Source organism: Nannobrachium achirus, assembly GCF_963921795.1.
Source record: "Nannobrachium achirus genome assembly, chromosome: 11".
In the NCBI taxonomy this organism is placed as follows: domain Eukaryota; kingdom Metazoa; phylum Chordata; class Actinopteri; order Myctophiformes; family Myctophidae; genus Nannobrachium; species Nannobrachium achirus.
In genome coordinates, this window is record NC_137820.1 from 66,150,002 (window position 1) to 66,167,579 (window position 17,578).

General features: G+C 40.4%; 1 pseudogene across 1 annotated transcript in view; it reads left to right on the top strand.

The window, feature by feature from the left end:
* The first annotated feature begins 5,728 nt into the window (after positions 1 to 5,728).
* Positions 5,729 to 17,578, top strand: part of LOC308294540 (interferon-induced very large GTPase 1-like) — a 78,006-nt pseudogene continuing 66,156 nt past the window's right edge. The window contains exons 1-2 of the transcript in view: positions 5,729 to 5,805; positions 6,055 to 6,251. The product of the transcript in view is annotated as an interferon-induced very large GTPase 1-like (transcript). The remainder of the gene's footprint in view (positions 5,806 to 6,054; positions 6,252 to 17,578) is intronic.

The following is a 17,578-nucleotide window of genomic DNA, read 5'->3' on the forward strand; positions in this document are numbered from 1 at the left end:
ACCTTATCGTTCTGAACGGCGTGCCCGGTGGTTTACGCCCCGCCCCCTAGGTCGCGCCCCCCATTTGTGTTAACCAACGCCCCCAAAGTGGTTGGGGGTTGGGGCGACGGGAGGAGTAGACTAATTCCGGGGTACAGGTGAAAAATCTTCAAAGTGTGGGCTGCTGAAAAAAAAAAAAACCCAAAAAAGAGCCATATTTCCAGAGATAAATGGGCGTTTTGCAACCATTCGTTTGCAACACCGTTGTCACTACGAGGTTAGTATCAGAAAAGCATTATTGAACTCTATGCAAGCAAAACTGACATTTTATTCTGCTATAATGGTGCATTTATATAGCGCCTTTATCCAAGGCTCTTCACAGAGATTGTGTCTCACACTCACCTATTCACACACTGATGGCAGAGGAAACCATGCAAGGCACCAAACCAGGAGCGATTAGGGGTTCAGTGTCTTGCTAAAGGACACTTCGATCTGGCAACCTTGTGTTACCCATTTGGCCTTGTGGTACCCATTCAACTGATCTGCCTGTAACTCTACCCCTGAGCCACTGCTGCTATATGTAGTATGTGGGGGTCAGATTATTATTTTTTGTTTCATGATTCTGAATTCATTGCAGATTCCCCTAGGGAAACTTCAGTATTTTGTGAGATGTGTTGGTAGTAGACACCTTTTCAAACACATTGGTGAATCTTTTTTTTGAAGGAATTATTTTCTTTTTTTCTCCCTCCTAACTAGGTTCATGGTGACCCGTTGCAAGGCCAACCCCCCACACACGCTACTGCTGGTCATCAGCACAGGCCCTATTCTGCTGCTGCTGCAGTGCCCACTGAAGCAACTCAAATGTCTGCTGGAGCTCCAACAGCCAAGAGGGCCAAGTTACCAACCAAATCATTCACCAGGTTAGTTAATAATGTTTGAACTGGGTGTGAACTGCGACCCCCAACTTTGTTTGACTCTGTTCAACAGATGAATATTGTGAAAAGAGCAGATCTACAATCTCAAGCTCATTTTAGCATGGTCTGTTGGTTACTTTTGATGCATTAATGGTATTTTTCTTTGGGGGTCTTACAAGGCCTTAACCCATTCAGGCCGGGAACACATTTTGCTGTTTGGGAGGGGCTTACAGTATGTACAGTATAGGTTAGGCCTAAATGGGTATTATCAGCATATAACTAATATACTGTATGCTGTGAATATCTTACCTCATTCATATAAGTGTATGTGTATTACTGGGATTGTAAATGCAGGTATGATGTTTCTACCCAGGCCAATCTGTGTGTCAACGGTTGTGGACGGCCAACTGTTCCCCACTAGGAAGGTTTCAATTAGCATTGTGGAGGCTGGCTTCCGGGTATGCAGGCGTAGGGAGAGGACGTGCTCCGTGGCTCGCTTCACCATTTTGACCATTTATCGTATTTTTTTTTTATCCAAAACTGCCTTTTTCATGTGAATTAGCCGTGTTATGACTTTGGAACGGATTTGGCCGACCTCATTTGAAACCATGAGTGGAAAAGAACGCCGAACGACGCGACAAGCTAACAAAGAAGGAGATTCCACCCTCGAAGCTAGCGCTGCTAATACTACTAGCATCCCAGAAACTAGCTGTGGCAAGGAGATGGATAACCTCGCCCTCGACCCAGCAACAGCCAAAGCTCTCGAGGTAATGACGGCGCATATCACGCAGGCGATCGACAAGAAAATTGATGAAAAAATAAGCCCAATTGTGGAGTCCATTCAGAAGGTTGTGAGTGGGCTACAAGTCGCTGAAAAACGACTGGATGAGGTCGAAGAGCGGGTGGAAGCGGTGGAAACTGCGACCGCCTCTTACGATGGCCGTGTGATGCAGCTCGAAAAACAACTCAAAGATGCAGTGGATCGCTTGGACTCATTCGAGGACAGAAATAAGCGTGACAACATACGCTGTTTTGGACTTTCAGAGGGCTTAGAAGGAGATAATTGCCTGCAGTTCTTTGAAACCTGGTTACCCAAGCTGCTGAACATCGAGACCAAAGCTGGGTCCATCAAACTGGACCGGTGCCATCGCCTGGGTCCTAAAATCAACAAGCCCAAACAGCGCGACCGACCCCGTGGGGTTGTTTTCAAGCTACACCACTCCAGGGACAAGAAACGTGTGATGGATGCAGCCAGACTCGCCGCGGAGAGAGGAGAGCAGCCGACCTACGAGGGATCGTCCATTTCATTTTATTCTGATTTTTCACAAGGCACTCTTCAAAAGCGCAAAAGCTTCGATGACGTCAGGAAACAGCTAAGAGCCAAGAATGTCGACTACTCTACTCTACACAATGGGGTGCTTCGCATAAAACACAATAGTAAGGTAACGTTGTGTAACACCCCACAGGAGGCTATTGTGTTTCTTGACTCTAGTGGCTTACTGGGCTGAATCCCCCAGCTTGTGTCTCTGGGTGCACTATTTTTGCTATTTGGATCAGTGATAACTTTAAGCTAAACAAGATAATTGTTAAGGCAGTTACGTTTTATGTTTTATCTTTATTTTATTTTATTATGATAAATGGGACACCATTTTGTTTAAGCTGATGTGTTATGGGGCGAGCCACCGCTCGGGGACATTCTACAAATGTGCTGCTTGTTTATGCTAGCGTTTTTTCTTTGTTATTTTTCTTTCCTTGTCCTGGGGAACGTTTCCCCTCTGCTTCTCATTGAAGGAGCCCTGTTTCAAGAGTTTATTTTGTGGAAGGTAATTTGTTTTTGTAGACCCGTTTTCTTATGGGTAGTGGCTAACGCTGAGACCCCCTTTTTCCCAGCTCCTTTTGTATATAGGTGTGTGTGTTTATGTGTGTGTTGCTCGCTCGACATGTGGAACGGACACTTTTTTGCTGTACTGTTATTAGATTTCAATACCTACTTTTTGGACACTCAAAAGACTGTGATGCCATGTAATGTTTTCATGATTATATCATCGCCAAGGGGACACTCTTCATTTATTTGGTATATTTTCTCCATGACGGATGTCATTGAATAATCTTAAAATATGTTCTTGGAATGTCAGGGGCTTGCATAAACCAATTAAGAGGAGAACGGTGCTGAGCTTTCTGAAAAAAGAGAATGTTAACTTTGCTTTCTTACAAGAGACCTATTTGGAGGAGAGTAAGGATCTGTTTAAACTAAAACATAGCTGGATTGGTGATGTCTTTATGACATCTTATGCATCTAATACCAGGGGGGTTGCTATTTTAGTCAATAAGAATGTTGCCTTCAGATCCACACATGTTATAAAAGATAATGAGGGCAGATATGTCATTCTAAGGGGTATTTTGTTTGGCAAATCTGTGACTTTTATGAATATTTACTGTCCCCCAGGATATCCCACTGGTTTCTTAGCCAAAGCATTTTCAGAGTTTGTGGAACTGAGTGCAGATTATCAATATGTGGGAGGGGATTTCAACGTTCATATGAGCCCCCTCTTGGACAAATGTCCCCCGTCTAACATACCACCCAGTGGTCGGGCTAAAACGCTTGCCTCAATATGTAATGACATTGACTTTGCTGACGTTTGGAGGACACTTAACCCCTCTTCTAAAGCATACACGTTCTTCAGTAATCCCCATAAATGTCACACACGCTTAGACTACTTTTTTGCACCTAAGCGTTTGCTTAGCTCTGTGACATCATGCAAAATTGGCAGTATAATTGTGAGTGACCATGCACCTATTTATTTAGAAATCTCCTTTCGTGAGATAAATAGATTTTCTAGATCCTGGAGATTTAACTCTACCCTCTTGAATAATGATGTTTTCCTTGCTCACTTTACCTCTCAATTTAATACGTTTTATGAGGCAAATATTGGCTCTGCACCTAACCCTTCTATTATGTGGGAAACTATTAAAGTTTTTTGTAGGGGAATCATCATCTCTTATACGGCCAGCAGGCGGCAGCAGAGGGCAGCACAAGAAACACAGCTGGAGGATAGACTCCAACAAGCTGAACAGAGCTATTTGGAGACTCCTTCTGATGACAAATTGGGGCAAGTGAGTGCTGCTCGTATTGCTGTTGAATCCATGATGTCCCTGAAATCAGATAAAAGTCTTAAATTTGCCAAACAGCGCTTGTATGAATCAGGGGATAAACCAGGAAAATATTTGGCTTATTTGGCAAAAAAAAGGGAAACATCACAGACCATTGTCTCAATTAAAGATCCTGCTGGCAATATTACATATGAGACTCAAGCAATTAATAATGTGTTTGCTACATTTTATAAAAATCTATACAGATCAGAACAGAGTAATGATGCCCACCAAAATATGGATGACTTTTTCTCCAGCATTAACCTCCCTGTGATCTCAGATAGGCAGAGGGCTATTCTCAACGCTCCCATCACAAAGGAGGAGATCCGCGTTGCTCTTACAAATCTTCAATCTGGTAAAGCTCCTGGTCCTGACGGCTATGGATGTGAATTTCTAAAGAAGTTTCAAGGTGTATTAATCGACCCCTATTTGGCCATGATAAACCATTCATTTGAAACAGGGATCCTCCCCCAATCACTGAGGGAGGCAAATATCACAGTAATCCTTAAAAAGGGGAAATGCTCTGACGATTGCGCCTCCTATAGGCCAATCGCATTATTAAATTCTGATTTAAAATTACTGTCTAAAATATTGGCGCTACGTCTCGAACAACTACTCCCTGATATCATAGGACGAGAACAAACAGGGTTCATCAAGGCTCGTAACTCCTCTGATAGCGTACGGAGACTTCTTAATATTATCCAATACATGCATAGCACTAACGAGCCCGGCCTAGTGCTGTCGCTTGACAGCGAAAAAGCATTTGACCGCATTGAATGGCCATATCTCTTTCATACGATGGATACTTTTGGCTTAGGCGACACATTTATCAAATGGGTTAAAATTCTATATAATGACCCTCAGGCAGCGGTCCTTACAAACGGCCTTAGATCTAAAAACTTCTCTTTGCAACGCTCTAGTCGCCAAGGTTGCCCTTTGAGTCCGCTGCTCTTCGCCATCGCTATAGAGCCGTTTGCCCAGTCTATACGCCAATCATCTGTGATTTCTGGGGTTGTTATAGGAGAGAGAGAGCATAGAATTAATTTATATGCTGATGATGTCCTGTTATTTCTAACTAAATCAGATCTCTCTGTTCCTGGTGTTATGGATGTTATTACTAAGTTTGGATCCTTTTCAGGATATAAGATGAACTACTCCAAATCAGAGGCCATGCCACTGGGCTCCCTCCAAAACATTCCACCTGCCCCTGACCCGTTCCCATTTCGCTGGTCCCCCTCTGGCTTTGTTTATTTGGGTGTTCATATAACTCCCCTATTTGAACAAATGTATAGTGCCAGCATTGTGGAGGCTGATGCCAGCGTTGAGCAAATCACCGCAAAGGTCAAGGATGTATTAGGCAGCGATGAGCCACTTGTCCTGCTGAACAGCAAACATCAAGAAGTTCTTGATGATGAGGAGTCAAGAAGTAAGTGTGTATGATCACTCGAACCCCATATGGGCATCTGGAGTCCCTCAGGGCTCAATACTAGACCTTTTCTGTTTATTGAAGGGAAAGCATCCTCTGACAATAGCAATAGCTGATCAACAAGCTGACAATGCGATGCGTCGTGTTGTGAGCCAATGCTGGGGTTTTGCCAATGCTGGGGTTTAAGTGGTTAATGGCTTTTTCAAATATAGAACGTAATAAATATTGTCTGATTCCCAAAGGTCTACGTTATTGGACCATGAGAAGCAGGATCATCTATGCCGTGGCTGCAGATGTGTTTCAGGAGTTCCAGAATGAAAGGATGACCAGAGTGAGGTAATCCTTTTGATTTGAAGGCAAAAACCATGGAAAAAAAATAGTTTTAAATTATTATTATTATTTCAATTATTCGTTAAAGTTTGTACATAACCTTTTATTTATTTCCAATCTGTGTACACTGGCAGTCTCAGTGTAATTGTAAACAAATAATATATCATAGGTTGACTGTATAATTGACTGTAAACAAAGCAGTTGTTGTGGTGTGCACTTGTTGTGGTGTGCACTGTTATTTCTATTCTGTTCCAGCCGAAGGTCTGTCTCTGATGCCTGCATGAGGGCACAAAACATCATTCTTAAAATTGACGAAGTGAAAGAAGCAGCTCAGGGCATCCCAGCCATCACATCAACCCTCAACCAGCTGTCTGAACTGGCAAAGATCAAGAACACAGTAACCAGTCTGCATGGCCCTATGGAAGAGGCCTTTGCCTGCCCCGTCTGTAAAGGTACTTGTCTACTCTAGTACAAAATATACAATTTTACATTTAGGCATTAACCCATTCCAGATGGGAAGTTTTTTCATGAATAAAACATAAATATATATGTACTTTAAAGTTATGCATATTACACATACTATGACATCTTTCTACATAACATGCCATCTAAATTGAGGCTAGGGAAGTGCTACGGCTCAGGTGGAATCTGAATAGATGTGTCTTCAGATTAGTGAGCCGGCAGTTCTAAGTGCAATAGACTTGAGTTAATTACTAAAATGCTTTTCTGCATCAATGTATTCTTTGTTTGAAATCTTGCAGGCATAATGGAAGTGCCCATGTATGCTACATGCTGCAAGTCCTTCGTTGGATGCAGAGTGTGTGTGCTGCAATGGCTGTTGAATGCAAATCATTGTCTTTTCTGCAGAGCCAAAGTACTCCCAGTCAACGGTCTTGACAGTGTTTTGTCTTCTCTCAAGGACATGGAACAGGTTTAATATGTTACTCAGGTTCTGAGTTCGATTTAAAGGACAACTTAAGGTTTTTACAACAAGGGTTCATATTTTAGATTGCAATTAAAGAATATAAAAGGTCAGTGTTAAAATTATTTCATTTACTTATTTCTATTGTTTTAGAGATTATTATTTCAGTGGTTGGGGGCATGCATACAAGTGGCTAAATATGTCATTTTACACAGAATAAGCCCATTCCCAAGATGGATGGGGGCTAGAAGTGTTTTGGACCGAAAGGAACTGCTGGCTTATTTTGTCTAAAAAGACATATTTAGCCACTTGTACGCATGCCCCCATGCGTACGCATGCCCCACATTTTAGCACAGTAAACGCGATAAAACAATAGAACGAAGCAAATGAAAACATTTTAACACTCACTTTTTCTTTTCACTGATTACAATCTAAAATATGAACCCTTGTTGTAAAAAAACAAAGTTGTCCTTTAGAGTTGTGTTTATTTTATTACTATTAAACCTAAAGAGCACTAAAGGGGGTGGGGGGTCACATTACATTTTATTTGCACTGTCTACAGGTACAACTGAAGTGCCCATGTTTGCCACCTGCTGCGACTTCATTGTTGGATGTCAAACATGTGTGCGTCAGTCTACCTCAACTTTGTGTCCGAGGTGCCAGGTAGAGGGTTTGCAGGCTAATGTACATCAGCTTAAGGGGCTTGATCGGGTCTTGTCTACCCTCAGGAACACACAGACAGAGTAAGCTTTGTCATTGAACTGTCCTGAAACTACCTGTGTTCTGCACCCACCCATCTTTATTGATTGATTGTCTTTATCTTATTTTGTACATCTCTGCTGCAGCAGGCATAAGGTCTCTTGCAACTTTGTATAACAAGTCAAAGAGATGCACTTTATTCTTCTTGTTTGCTTGTTTAGTTTTACACACCTGTTCAATGTTTTGTGTAGAGAAAAGCTGAGTTCCAAAGTTGTGTTTATTTCATTACTATGAAACCTAAAGAGCACTAAAGGGGGTGGGGGTCACATTTAATTTTGTCTGTTTGTTAAGTTGTACACACCTGTTCAATGTTTGGTGTGTAGAGAAAAGCTGTGTTTGACATTTCAATTGACTACTTTATTCCTTGGGGGCGGCAGTGGCCCAGGGATGGAGTGGCTGGCAGATTGACCGGTTTCCCAGTTCGATCCTGGGCTCCCCCAGAGTTGTTGTCAAAGTGTGTTTGGTGTCGAAACGGGTTAATGCCTAAAATGTAAAATTGTATGTTTTGTACTAAACAAACATTTTCAAACCAAGCTAGTGTAAGCTGAACCACAAGGTGAACATCACAAAATAAAATAATAAAAAAGGATTAAAAGGTTAAACACTTTAATCCAACATACTTCATTGGGCACCTGCATCTTCCCCATTGACGCCAAATCACACTGAAACGCGCCACAACGTGATGCGAGCTTGTAGATTGGCAATTTTTCCCCCCCAGAATAGGGACACTGTTAAAGTGAGCTATACAGAGCTCTCTAGGCTCAGTGTTGCATGTTACCTCAGTGATGGTGAATGTTTACAGTGCTCTGTCCAGTACTTATTCAAAGTACATTTTACCTCATTGATGGTACAATTTAATGTTTTACATTTTCTATGTAATAAATGTTACATTTGCAAGTACACTGCCTCTTTATTTACTTTTTCAAATCACTTTGTAACAGGTCAATCACATATTTTGGTGACATTAAAGAAACCTAACTGGAGCTCTGAAAGAGTTATATATAAATGTACTACTTCACCCTCTCATGTAGGGCTGCCTTTGATTGTGTCTGTGGTGTCTGTTCTCCCTGATTAAAATTTTGGATAGGTCAAATCCTGAAGGCAGGGTTTACACTGGCTGTCAGAATCAGATCTGTGCCAGATCAGATCAGAACATATTTACAAGCTCCTATGTGTCACAACACATTGGAGCTTGTAGATCTGATCTGATCTGGCACAGATCTAATTCAGTCCAGATTCAGGCTGTCAGTGTAAACCCGGTCTAAGATACTAGCGCAGGGCTACTCGCAGGCCCAGGGCTGTGGCATGTCTGCAGCCCGTCATGGTCATACCAATAAAATGTACTGTATGTTAGAATATTTGTATATTATATTGTTCTAGCACCATTACAAATAAAGTCACCTTTGAGTTTTCAGGCCCACTGATCTATAATAAACTGCAATTGAAAACACATGCATGGGGCTTACAGTAAAGCAAAACAGACCCCAGTGAACCTCTGTAATGTTACTGTAATTGATCCCAGTCCACACCAATGATTCGCAACCAGTTGCAACTAACAAAGAGTTGCAGTCGGCAACATTTCAGGAAAGTATTATGCAGAATAACTGCTGCAAATATGTCTCATAAATAGTTTACGGTATATAAATAGCTTATGGCATATGTGTCCACATATGCCATATTTAGGCTCATACTGTACGTGCATAGGAAATATGTTTATGTTATATATTTTGTATACGTCCAGCAAAAAACATGCATATATTTCCTTTGTGGCGCTTGGATTTTTGGTATTTTGCTGAGTGCAACATAAGCCATCTTAATTTGAGTTGCCCAACTTCCCCTGTACTAGCATCATGTCCAGGGGGTGTACTTGTACACCAAGCTGCCTCATGCTATAGAAACAGGAGCTACGCAGAGCCCTATGGCCCTCATAGCTCGGCTAGGCTTAGATGAAGTAATCTACATGATTTCATCTCATCATCAAACTCCACTTCATCCTCTTCCCTTCCCTCTCATCATCATTATCATCACTGCTGACACCAGCAACCAATAGGTCAATGGGAGATTGGGGTCTTCTGCCACTGCTTGCTTCATCATAGGGCAGAAATACATAGCTATAACTGTATGTCTGACAGAAAGGCATGCATGCATGCTCTGAGGCCACAGTGGCCTTAATGCCCCAGCTGACTGTAGCACTGCTGTCTCTTTCTTGTCAATATGTAGACCAGGGTTTTCCAAAGTAGGTGCTATGGCTCCCTATGGTGCCTTGATGCCAGTCCAGGGATGCCACAGAATAATTTGATAATACTCATCAATATCACTTTAAGTAGTTTAACCACTTGTGATTTGCACTGACTTGATGAGCTCTTTTTACATCTACACCAACTATCTTCACCAAAAATAGCAGATTTACAAGGTCACAACAGTGACACGTTATAACACATTGGGAGCTTGTAGATCGGTTTGAAAACCCCTGATGTAGACACCAGTGTCTATTTCTTGTCTTTTGTTGAGATTCTGAATTCTCAAATCCCCCTTGACTTTGATTGGGGTATGGCTGAGCACAAATCAGATTGTAACGTATTTATTTCACTGTGGATAGTCTGCATATAACATTTTAAATCCTTAACCCTTACATTCAATTAATTATCTGAATAGACTAAAATCTTGTTTCATTCTATGGCCTTCCTGCCCTGTCATTTGGGCATTTGCCCTCAGAAAATGGACAACACCAAAGGCCAAGTGACCTTGACCCTAAAATGAGGAATTTCCAGGCCTGATTGCTACTGTTGATGAAGTCTGGTACATTATTATATTGCACTATATTATTTCACATTTTTCAAATTGTAATTGTAATCTTAAGCATTGCCATAATCCTCCTTGAGTCAGTATTTCCAGGTCTCTCTTGTGACATTTAAACGCTACTGTCTGCAGAGTACTGTGTTCCAACTGTATGCTTTTCAATGTTATGAGTTTAAAAAAGGATCTCAATTTAAACAAGCTAAGGCTTTCTTGTGTAATCTCCTTTTAGTTGACCGTGTACCAGTGAATCTGTAATGTCATGAAACTTTACCTTTTCCCTATGCAAACTTCTAATAAACTCTTCAATCAATCAATCAATCAATCAATCTGTATGTTCCAGTTCTATATTTTCCAGTGTTAAATAAAGTTTAGAACAAATGAAAAGAAGCCAATCACAACATGCCACGTCATCGCGCAGACGGTGCGCCAACGTGCTACGTCTTTACGCAGACGTAGAGCCAATCATATGATGCTACGTCATTCTTAGGCGCAGGATCTGAACTGATTGTTTACATGTTTTCAAATATGTCGCTGAATGAACATGCAGATTTTATTACTGACAAAAGAAGAAATGGAATGTCTTGTGGCGATATCGCCGCTGCATTATGTGCACAGTTTGGCATAGCACGGGGGTTTTCCGACAGGAATGTGCGGAGGTGGTGTGCTCGGCAGGGGCTTGTGAGGGACTACTGTTCGGATAGCCAACTTGAACTTGCTGTCGCTGAAGGTATAAATGAGGTAGGTTTATTATTATTATTATTATTATATTAATGAGCAGTGCAACTGCTCCTATATGTGACTTTGACTATGACGTAATTGCAGTTACACTGAATTTTAAGAAGTTGAAGTAGGCCACTGAAGTACGCCGCTATCCTAAACCATCAAGCATTTTCATATTGAAAAAACATTTATTATATTGATGTCAACCTCGTTTTTCTATATGTTAAAGTTATATAAATGTATTTCACACAATATATTCCACCTAGACTGGGACGTCGTTTGGACGAAAAATGATGACTGGGTATCTATCATCAAAGGGGATTAAAGCTGCTGAAGTCAGAGTGGGCAATGTCTTAAGAAGTATTCATCAACCCTACCATACTGCAAGACAGCAGGTAGGACTACTGGCAAATGTCTTTTCAATATTTCAATAAAAATGTATTATTTATAACAGTGTTTCCCCTAGCCAGAAAACAATTTGTCTGTCTTTCAATGTTATAATGAGATACTTAAAGTGTGGTTCCTGTGGAAATAAGCCTCGGCTTTCTAGGATCTCCTTTTAGTTGACCGTGTACCAGTGATTTGTCATGTAACTGTAAATTTTTCTATTGCAAACTCCTAATAAATTCTGCAATCAACCAATCAATCAATCAATCAATCAATGGGAGGGCGACACTGTAATGATGTTGTGGGGATTGTCAAGTTGTATAATAATGTTATTCTTATATTTTAGGGTGCCCGAAATCTCAACCCCATACCATATCATGCAGAATATATGGGCCACAAGCTGCATATTGATCAAAACGAGAAGCTTGTCATGTTCGGAGTTACCCATGTAATGGCTATAGATGGTTTCTCCAAGAAGGTTGTCGGTCACTCCACCATGCCAATAAAGAACAACATCATCATTTATGAGGAAGTGTACAGGTAAAATAACACTTATCAGTGCCTTGCTAGTAGTAATGGTAATAAATGGTAAGTAAACAAACACGTTCCCAGCTTGATTGGTTAAAGCAGGGGTTTGATTATGAATCAGGGACCACCACCCTCACTAAGAATCAACCTGGGGACCACACCACCTTTGTGTTGGGAGTTAGATTTAGCCTTAGAGATAAAACTAAAGAACATTTTGTTATTGTTGGATATGATTTTGTCCACAATTCCATGCTGTATTGACGAGAGATAACAGGCAAAATGAATGCAGATGTTTAATAATAATTTAACTATTGAGTGTAAAATGAAACCAAATGGACCCATAAGGGTCCAAAACACTTGTGAAAGACAAATGTAACTTTTTAATGACATTAAATAAATGACACCACGGTTTATTTTTCCAGCTGTACCATTATTGATCCAGTTTTGACATTATAAAATTCTTATTTTCACTTTGTTGATCTATGAATTCAAATAATGCTGTATGTATAATAGTTATACTGTATGTTTGTGATTTCCCTCAGACCTGCTGTGCTTTCTGATGGACTATGGGACCAGGTAGAGTATTGTTTTTTTGTTTTAAACCAATTGTAATGTCTATTTTTAAACTTGTACATTGGTTAAGACTAAAATAATCCGTTCATTCATTCATTCAGGTTCGAGTTGACTGCGGGAAATAATTTTATCTGACATTGTACGTCCAGGAAAAGCTGTCAGAACACAGACACAATCGTCAGAGGCTGCCCTACCGTCAGACATCCTCTACAAAGGTGAATGAAGTAAAGTAGATAGATGTGTGTCACTCACTCACTCACTCACACTCACTCACTCACTCACTCACTCACTCACTCACTCACTCACTCACTCACTCACTCACACACACACACACACACACACACACACACACACACACACACACACACACACACACACACACACACACACACACAAACACTGAATAAGCATTTCCAATGATGTAAGACTGACTGACACTATTCTTAAAACCTGCACAGAACCATGTGATAGAGAGAATGTGGTCAGAGGTGAATGCCAGAGTCAACTACCCTTTAAAGAGAGCGTTGGTACAGCTGCAGGACCAAGAAGAGCTGGACATGGAGGACAACACCTCAAAGTACTGTGTCTCAAACCTGACATGCCTCTTGGCCAGAATTGGCATTGAAAATGTCATACAGGCGTGGAACGAACACAGAATCCCAGGTTTGATTGATTGAATTTTACTATCTGCATTATGATCATGCCTTTCTCATAACTGAATCCAGTACTGACTATAAAATAGAAGCAGGACTTTTCTAGTTGAATGTAAGTAACCACTTAAATCTCACCACATTTTTCTAAAGGAAGGGGAGTACCAAATGGACTGGCTCAAGGCGGGTGTCCTGCTAAAGTTCCAGAAGACCTTCTGCCTGTTGGTGCCGTTGCAGCCGACATGTACCAACAGGAGTTGGGGTCAGCCTTAAAAAGAGAAAGCGTTTTTGGACGTGATCCATTTCCCTCAGAAGAAGCCCGACAACGGGCTGAAAGAGAGTTTGGTTCTCAGTTTGAACTGTTGTCTCTATACCAAAATGTGGTTCACGATTATTATGACCCATTTAAAGATGCTGTTAGGTCCCTTATAGATAGCACCAGAAGATGTGTTTGACTTGTTACATAGTGACCTGTAATTATCAAAGATGCAGTAAACTTTAAGTCAGGGGTCTTCAACGTTTTCAGGCCAAGGACCCATTAGCTGAGAGAAAGATGAAGCAATAAATTGACCTTTCACTATGTACTTAGTCTGTTCTTTTTCCCCCTCTACACAAGACCTCTTTGCCAAAAATGGCAGATCTACAAGCTCGTAGATCGTCTATTTTCAGCTAAATTTCTCAGAATATGGGTTAAAGAGAAAAAGGTTTCCTATCACAGATTAAAAGGACCCCCTGTTGAAGACCCCTGCTTTAAGTAATTTGTTTATAAAAGTCATTTAAGTGTTTCTGTAAAGCCTTTAACAGTTTTGCAATAAACAGTTTTGCAATAAACAATCTTAAACAACTGCAACTCCAGTGCATCACTACCAGATTACCAGATGTCACGGTTTTAGTTTGACCAGTTTGCTGAAATGAACACGGTTACGACTAATGTAAGTATAACCACTTTAATGCACTATTTGGGTGAGAATTATGTCTCTCGATGTAGTTTTCTTTAAGAGTTATGGCATTTAACCCCAGCCCTACTCCACTAGGTGCAAATAGCTTAAACCTAATACAGTGTTATGTTTTAGTAATAGAGGAATGGTAACAAAGTGATTTGAAATCGTCAATGAAGAGGCAGAGTACATGCAAATATAACATTTATTCCTATCAAAATGTAAAACATTAAATTGTAAAATCAAATGTAAACATTGTGCCATCATTGAGGTAAAATGTACTTTGAACAAGCTGAACTTCATGTGGAACTTGAGGTAAAAACAATTGTTTTTAAAGTGCCATTTCCACAAGGTGAACATCACATCACAAAATAAAAGAAAAATATTGATTTTCAAAGAACACATTGATGTGGAACATTTGGAAAACAAAGAAATTGAAGTGTGTTTAGCACTAAACAAATCCTTCCTATCAAAATGTAAAACATTAAATTGTAAAATGTAAACATTGTGCCATCATTGAGGTAACAAGCTGAACTTCAAGTGGAACTTGAGGTAAAAACAATTGTTTTTAAAGTGCCATTTCCACAAGGTGAACATCACATCACAAAATAAAAGAAAAATATTGATTTTCAAAGAACACATTGATGTGGAACATTTGGAAAACAAAGAAATTGAAGTGTGTTTAGCACTAAACAAATCCTTCCTATCAAAATGTAAAACATTAAATTGTAAAATGTAAACATTGTGCCATCATTGAGGTAAAATGTACTTTGAACAAGCTGAACTTCATGTGGAACTTGAGGTAAAAACAATTGTTTTTAAAGTGCCATTTCCACAAGGTGAACATCACATCACAAAATAAAAGAAAAATATTTTCAAAGAACACATTGATGTGGAACATTTGGAAAACAAAGAAATTGAAGTGTGTTTAGCACTAAACAAATCCTCAATCACTTGAAAATGAATATTGTCAATATCAGTCCTGAGTCAACACAGCCATCTACCAAGAGATTTTTGAGCACTTTGTGGTTCTATACAGTACATTGACAAGCTTTGTGGAGACTCAGATTCCTTTTCAAGCATTTGTCACCAACCTACTTCATTGGCCACCTCCATCTTCCCCATTCATGCCAAATCACACTGAAATAGCTATTTTGTAAGCTCACAATGCACCACAATGTGGTGCGAGCTTGTAGATTGGCCATTTTCCCCCAGAATAGGGACACTGTTAAAGTGACCTATACAGGACACTTCGACAACAACTCAGGGGGAGCCCGGGATTGAACTGGTAACCTTGTGTTTACCATCTGGTGAATCTGTCGGCCACTCTACCCCTGGGCCATTGCCGCCCACAGAAAGTAGAAGACTTTTCTGAAATGTCAATCACAGCTTTTCTCTACACACCAAACATTGAACAGGTGTGTACAACTTAACAGACTGTGCAAAGAAAATTAAATGTGACCCCCACCCCCTTTAGTGCTCTTTAGGTTTCATAGTAATGAAATAAACACAACTTTGGAACTCAGCTTTTCTCTACACAAAACATTGAACAGGTGTGTAAAACTAAACAAGCAAACAAGAAGAATAAAGTGCATCTCTTTGACTTGTTAAACAAAGTTGCAAGAGACCTTATGCCTGCTGGTGCAGCAGAGATGTACAAAATAAGATAAAGACAATCAATCAATAAAGATGGGTGGGTGCAGAACACAGGTAGTTTCAGGACAGTTCAATGACAAAGCTTACTCTCTCTGTGTGTTCCTGAGGGTAGACAAGACCCGATCAAGCCCCTTAAGCTGATGTACATTAGCCTGCAAACCCTCTACCTGGCACCTCGGACACAAAGTTGAGGTAGACTGACGCACACATGTTTGACATCCAACAATGAAGTCGCAGCAGGTGGCAAACATGGGTCTGTTTCAAGCATTTGTCACCTGCCCACCACAGAGCCAAAACTAATAGTAACTGGTGTACTTTCTCTTAAATGTATTGTTAAGAGGAAGATGAAAGACACCAGGACCCAATCACACAGATGAGCTTAACACATTGCAGACAGGAACCCCTTTTTGTGTTTTTACACCTCAGGACGGGAACACGTTTGGTACAGTATGTACAGTAAATGGTAACATTTTTTGGTATCTTTTGAATATTAAAGTTAGGTCAGGATTTTGAATATATGCAACCTACAGTTGCATATATCAGGGGTTCCAAACTTTCTTGTCTCGCACCCCATAAATATATTTTTTAATCCAAGGCACCCCTACATTATAATTTTCACTCCCAGCACCTTATATTTATAGCATATTGTCGTTGTCGGGTGGAAACCTTGTATGTCCAAAACCGTTCATTTTATATTTATCAGCTATAAAATGTACTAAACTAGTGAAAACAGCCGATCTACAAGCACACGATGCGAGGCGTTGTGTGCTTGTAGATCTGCTGTTGTCACTAGTTTTGTGCGACGGTCTTGTATGATGAAGCAGGGCTTTGCTTTACCAAAAGACGTACACATTTGAAACTTGGATACGAGGTTTCTGCCCGACAGTGACGATATTTTAGTGATTATGTTGCGAGGAAAACGTTGAGATAATAGCCATTTTGGTTAGAACTGACTGAAAATAACTTTGTACTTCAAGTTCAATAAATTCCAAATACTATCAAATGATCTTGCGGCACCCCTGGACTGCCGTCGCGGCACCCCAGGGTGCCCCGTCACCCACTTTGAAAACCCCTGGCATATATTATACATACCATGACAGATCTCACAGGTGAAGGCTTCATGCAGACTGGCTGCTGTACGTTTGATCTTTGCCAGATCAGACAGCTGGTTCAGTGCAGATGTGACACCTTGCAGGCCCTCGGCTGCTTCTTTCACCTGAAAAATCCTAGCACTGATGTCTTGCGGTGAAGGGACTTCGGGCGCTCGCCTTGAATGAGGAAAAAGAAAAAATAGGATTCTAGATTTCCCCCTCCCAAATGGTGCACCTGGGCATTAGCTTTTCTATAATTAAAAGTTTCAACCTATGACATTTGTTTACAATTATGCTGACCGAAAAACAGATTAGAAAATAATAAACAGTTATGTTCACAGGAATAAAAATTACATATTTGTGTTTTTGCCTGAAGGCAAACTGTCAAATGGATGTCAAATGGATTACCTCAATTTGGCCATCCTTCCATTCTGTAACTGTTCAAATTCCGTAGAAGTCAAGGAATAGACGATCCTGTTATTCGAATCCCAATAATCTGGGCCTTTGGGAATCAGACACATGGATTAAAGCAAATTTAAGTCTCAAGACTGAACGGGTTTTGTTAGACCAAGTCCTAAGTCAATTGTAAGCTTATAGATTGTCTATTTTCGGTGCATCACATGCTGCTAGAGAAGACATGTTGAATTCTATGAGATCCAAAAGATTGAAAGTCGTGGTGACTGAAAACTTTAATCCATGCAGACAATATTTATTAAGTATATTTGAAATTATCGTCATTCACTTTAATCCACTATT